Source organism: Hemicordylus capensis, chromosome 3, assembly GCF_027244095.1.
Source record: "Hemicordylus capensis ecotype Gifberg chromosome 3, rHemCap1.1.pri, whole genome shotgun sequence".
Taxonomy (NCBI): Eukaryota; Metazoa; Chordata; class Lepidosauria; order Squamata; family Cordylidae; genus Hemicordylus; species Hemicordylus capensis.
The window spans coordinates 304988420-304994789 of record NC_069659.1 but is presented as its reverse complement, the minus strand read 5'-3'; positions in this window follow the sequence as shown (position 1 = coordinate 304994789).

Sequence of the window (6370 nt, the reverse complement as noted above, 5' to 3'; positions counted from 1 at the left end):
GCACAAACCCTCTCTAAAGCATATCAGGGTGTTTGGATCAAAGACTTATGCATATGTCCCAAAGGCCAAACAAACCAAACTCAATTGCAGATGCAAACTGGGAGTGTTGGTTGGATATTAGGGATGTGCAAATGGATTTGGGTACAAATTGATTTGTACCCGAATCTAGCTGATTCAGGTGATTTGGGGGCAAAACAAATCAATCCTGTGGTCCATTGGCTAGATTCGGGTATAAACTGAATTGTGCCTGATTCAGTTTGAACTGATTCAAGATTTGTATCCCTCCTATTAATTCCCCCAGATTCCCAGCTTTCATTTTTTAAAAAAAGCTAAGTTCTAGCCCTTGTAGAAGTGGAATTATGGAGCAAAATGTGTGGTCACTATTATTCAAGTGTTTGGATTCTTTGGTGTAGAATAACTTTCCCCTCAATGAATCCCTATGAGGATTCATTACACACCTCAATTTCTTCAATTCATTTTGACTGTCTTTTCGACAGTGCCAACTGTCAACTGCCATGTGACAACTATACCCCACTCCCACCCACATGGCAGTGCGATACTACTCAGTTTATGTTCTAGGATTTTTTGCAAGTGTTTAGGCTCTTTGGTGTCTATTAACTTTTCCTCATCAAAGAGTCTAAACACCTCAAAAATTCCTAAAATATAAACTGAGTACCCAGTGGCTTGTGGGTTAGTTGTAACATAGGATGCTACTAATTCCCCACCCCCACCTGCAAAGCAATGGGGTCAAAATGAATAGAAGAAATGAAGTTGTGTAATGAAGACACCAAATAATCTAAACACTAAAAATACCTTAAAAATAAACTGAGTACCCCAGTGTGTGGGGTGGTGGTGGTGTAGTTGACACATGGCAGTTGGCACTGTCCAATGATAGTCAAAACGAACAGAAGAAACAAAGGCGTATAATGACTCCTCAAAGGGATTCATTATGAGGAAAAGTTATTAGACACAAAATAATTGTAGTTGGCACATGGCAGTTGACAGTTGGCACTGTCCAGTGACAGTCAAAATGAACAGAAGAAATGAAGGTGTGCAATGAATCCTCATAGGGATTCATTATGAAGAAAAGTTATCCAAAGAATCCAAGCACTTGAAAAATAATGACTGCACATTTTGCTCCATAACTCCACTTCTACAAGGGCTAGAGCGTAGCTCCTCCTCCTCCTCCTCCTCCTTGAAATCTGGGGGTCCGTTTTAGGGTTAGGATGTGGCAACTTTGAATCCCGATTGTTTCCTATGGTGTAAATGTTTAAAATCAGTAAAAACTTTTAAAAAATCATTACATATCAACCAAGTGTCCCACCGCCTTGAAATTTGAGTGGTAGGTGACACCCATGGGGACCTACCCACCACCCAAATTTTGTGCCCCTAGACCTAGTTTAGTGGTCCAAATTGGTCCAATTCCAAAGTGAATCAAAGCAAATACAAATCGAATCTGGGGTGATTTGGAGGGGGTAGATTTGGATACAAAACAAATCAGGAGTGATTTGTTTGGGGCACAAATCAAATTAAAACTATCAATTTGTGCACATCCCTATTGGATATTCACCTGGCCAAAAGGGATACAGAATGCTTGACCCTACACATGGAGAGGTCAGAATTTGCAATGTGGTATATTTTGATAAAAGACAAGGGCCAGCTAGAGGTGATGTACCAGAACTTGTGCCAGAGATCCAGGTGAAAGAGGAACCATGTGACTGTACCCCCATTGAACCAAAAGAATCTGTGTCAGAGGCAGAAGCAGATTCAGAAGGGGCTGCCCAGCCAAAGCCAGAGCTAAGGTGCTCACAGAGGTCCAACAAAGGGGTTCTACCCCAAAGGCTCTCAATTATGACCAAAGGAGGAGAGATACAAGAACCCACCACATGTCAAAATATAGAAAAGATGCGTGCCGATGAAGCTGAGAAATGGAGAAAAGCAGCATTAGAAGAAATTGATTCCCTGCACAAAAACCAGACTTGGAGACTTGTGGAACCACCCGCTGGGAGAAAGACTGGGATGCAACTGCATCTTCAAAGCCAGACAAGATGTAGAAGGGGATATGCAGTGCTACATATCCAGACCAGTAGCCAAAGGATACTCCCAAATCTTTGGTGAGGACTACAATGAAATTTGTTTGTTTCACAACTTTGAATCAGTTGTGAAACACACTTCAAACACACTGCTAAGCATGGCAACAGCCAGAGAGATGCATCTTACATCCACCTGGATGTAAAAACTGCGTTACTTCATGGGGAAATTGAGGAAGATTCTACATGCAACAGCCACCAGGCTTTGAGGTACCTGGAAAGAAGGGGCTTGTGTGCAAACTACAAAAGAGCATCAAAAGCAAGCATCCAGAGTGTGGAATGAGAAGCTGAATTGGCTGCTATGTAAAGAGAGGTTTATGCAAGGAAAAGCCAACCCCTGCCTATATTCAAGATTCAGAGACAATCCAGTTGTCACCGGTTCGTTTGGTGGCGACTCAGAGGCGGGCCTTCTCTGCAGCTGCTCCTGGACTGTGGAATGCACTCCCAGCAGAAATTCGTAATCTTGATTCTTTATTAACCTTCAAGAGAGCCCTTAAAACCCATCTGTTTGGCCTGGCCTTTCAGGGTTTTTAATCAGTTTTTAATTCTTTTAATGTTAACCTGGTTTTCAGGGTTTTAATGGTTTTGTTAGTTTAATTGTTTTTTAAGATGTTTTAAACTGGTATTTGTATTTGTATCTCTGTTTTAATTGTTTTTAATGATTTCTGTTTTAATTGTAAACCGCCCTGAGCTATTTCAGAAGGGTGGTATAAAAATCAAATCAAATCAAATCAAATCAAATCAATCAATAAATAAATAGACGGACTTACATCCTGACTTATGCTAATGACTTGATCATTGCATATGAAGAAAAATAAGACAGCCATGAGATTGTACAGCATCTGAACAAGGAAATAGAGATAAGGAACTCAGAAGCATCTCCTATCACCTTAGCATCCAAATAAAAATAGAAGGGGATGGGACATGCCTTCTCAACCAAAAGCAGAAGGATCTTCTAGAATGCCTGGGGCTGACAGATGCCAATGAAGTAAGTACACCAATGGATGCAAATTTCTGTAAGCAAGTTGGAGACAGTGAGCCTTTATCAGCCAACAATCAATACAGAAAGGCAATTGGAAAGATTCTGTATATAGCCACAGCAACAAGGCCAGATATTGCTTCAGCAGTGGGAATCCTGAGCAGAAAAGTAAGTGCACTAACCAATAATTATTAGATTGCAGTCAAAAGACTGGGAAGATACCTAAAGGGTACTGCACACTATACGTTAGAAATTTCAGCTAGCAGCAATCCCAGACTAGTGGGATATATGGATGCAGACTGGGGTGAAAACAGAATAGACCTCAAGTCCACAAGTGAATTCCTATTCCTGTATGGAGGTGGAGCCATAAGTTGAGCTAGCCGCAAGCAGTCACTGGTTGTGCTCTCATCCACAGAAGCAGAATATGTTTCCGCAGCTGAAGCATGCCAAGAAGTGGTGTGGACACCCCAGCTACTATCAGACTTTGTGACTGAGGAGCCAAAGCCCACAGTAATGTTTGAGGATAACCAAAACTGTATCCAGATCTCCCAAATGGAGAAAATGAAGTCTCGAACTAAGCACATTCCCTTAAAGTATCACTATGTTCGAGACATGCAAGAAAAAGGAATACTGCCCAACAGACAAGATGGTGGCAGATGGATTGACTAAGCCATTGCCCAGAGATAGATTCCAGATGCTTCGTTAGAAGATGGGAGTTGTGAGCCGGTGCGACGGGTGATGAGAAGGGGCATTGGAGATGGCATTCCAGTGCTTTGACCTTTTGCGCTGACTATCCTAATGACCACTAAGGGCAATGGGAGTGGAGGCAGTGAGTGAGGGTCTCCTTACCTGACCCTGCCTGCCCCTATTCTGTGACCTCTGCTATGACTTCTCAGGTACTCTCTGTAGTGAGCCAGTCCTCTTCCTTTCTTCCTAGAGAGAAGATGGAAACATCTCTCTCTCCCCCTTCCTATTCATTATGTAGCTGATAGACAGAATACGTCTTGCCTATCTCAAATGTACTTCACTAATAAATCAACTTAATATTTAGATTGTACAACAATCACCATGTGTGTTCTTTAAGTAGCTGCAACAGCTAAACTCTGCACTCTACTCTGTAACTGGAGTGGGTAGCTTCTCTCGTTGTAGCTCTGCTAAATAATCATAAATAACCAACATAAACTTCAAGTATTGTTCACATTTGACTTAGCTATAATCACATCCTGCCATCTTTTCTAGAATTCCATATAAAGCACCAGCTGTACTAAGCACCTTCAAACAGGAGTCATTAAATTAAAATTGAGATGAAAAATCCGCCTTCTTTCCCCCCTTCACAGATGGAGGTTCTCATCCTAAGGGTTGAGGTTCAGGACAGGAAATACCGTGGCTTTGATCAATGCCATATGTAAAGTCTGAGCTCTCATGATTCACCAGGACTAGAAACAGCAGGTTTATGCCATCAGAAAGGCATGCATCCTCCTACTTTCTAAATGTGTAAGGCTTTTCTCTCTAATTGTGTCATTGTGGATCACAGGATGTCAGACATTAAAGGAACATTGCTATTGCCTAGGAACAATTTTGCCTTTCAGAGAAGTTAACTTGAGTACACTCTTGATTGGAAAATGAATGCTGCTTAGCGCAGCATTCGTATTATCAGCATTCAAATTTAAGTGGTAACTATAAACAGGTCTGCACACAAAAATCCATTGGATGCAGCTCCACTTACTGGGGGCATTTCAAGTTTAGTGGAGCAGGAAACATAATTTATAGCAAGGGAATAAAGTTTATAAGTCTTTGACAAGATTACAAAAAGGCAGTGGATTTTAAGAACATTTTTGTACTTAGGTTTTTATATCTCAAAATATAACCACACACGCTAGTTCAGTGCTGCTGAGGAATAATAACATGTGATTGAATGTGGCAGGAGTGACCAACCTGAGGCTTGTATTCCAGCTGTTATTGGAAATTGGAATACAACAATTGCAGCTGGGGATGAGGGGTACAACAGCTGGAGAGCCTCAGCCTCAGAAATATGGCAAGGAAGGAGGCAGTGGCCCAACTATCCCATTCTTGCTTTCCCTTCAGTACCACAACTAAACCCACCTTCCTTACAAGGAGGTTGATAGGGCTAACTCTTGTGCCAGGATTAATATGAAAACTCAGTCAACTGAGAAACATTTCATTTGAGATGGTATTTTATTGTGTTATGTATTTTTACATTTATATCTTGCTCTTCCTCCAAGGAGTACTGAGTGGTGTACATAGTTATGTTTTCCCTCACAATAACCCTTTGAGATATTAGGCTGAGAGATAAGTGACTGCCCCAGAGCCACATGGTGACTTCTGTGGCTGAGTGGGGGGGGTTGAACTCAGGTCTCCTGATTTGAGTCCAACACTTGCTACACGGGTTCTCGGATTGGTTATTGTGTTACTCCAGCAATGTGAATGCTGCTCATAGGACCATAGACAGCTGCCATATACCGAGTCAGACCATTGGTCCACCTAGCTCAGTTTTTTCTACACAGACTGGCAGCGGCTTCTCCAAGGTTGCAGGCAGGAATCTCTCTCAGTCCTATCTGGAGATGCCAGGGAGGGAACCTGGAACCATCTGCATGCAAGATGATCCTTCTGCAGGGAAGGAACTTGAAGTCTTCTGCACTGACGATCCTTGCTATACTGGTATGTAAGGAATCATGGGTAATGTGTGTGGAGCTACAGGCAGGGCCGGTGCTAGGGTTTTTTGCGCCCTAGGCGAGATCACCTTCTGGCGCCCCCCCCCCGCCCGGCCAATCATATTTCAAACACAGATGTATTATAGGAAGAATGAAAAGCACAGAATTTGAAATCCCCCCCCCGCCAGCACTCATCGGGGCAGCAGCGTTGCCCCCTTTACCGGATGTAACTGGAAGTACTTGACACGCCTGTGTGTGTTGCACACGCACCCAACGCGCACAGATATGTTGAGTAGCTCCAGTTCCATCTGGTAAAGGGGGCAACAGGGCGGCACGATGCCAGCCCAATGGACTTTTAGGAAATCGAGCGCGGGGAGGGGAGAGAAGTGCACCCTCCCCTGCCCTTAAAGTTACCCCAGGCCAGTTCCATGCACCTCCCTAATGTGGGGCCCATGGAGCAGACTTGTAGGAGCTAGGCAGCCAGGGGAGCCAATGGGATGAGAGGCAGTAGGGATGGGGGGGACCCTTCTGGGCAGTCTCTCCCCGCAGTGAGCCAGCTGGCTGGGTCCAGGGGGGCTGGGGGGAGGTGGTGGTGTCTTGCCATGGAGCTGGTGGCCCTTTGGCTACTG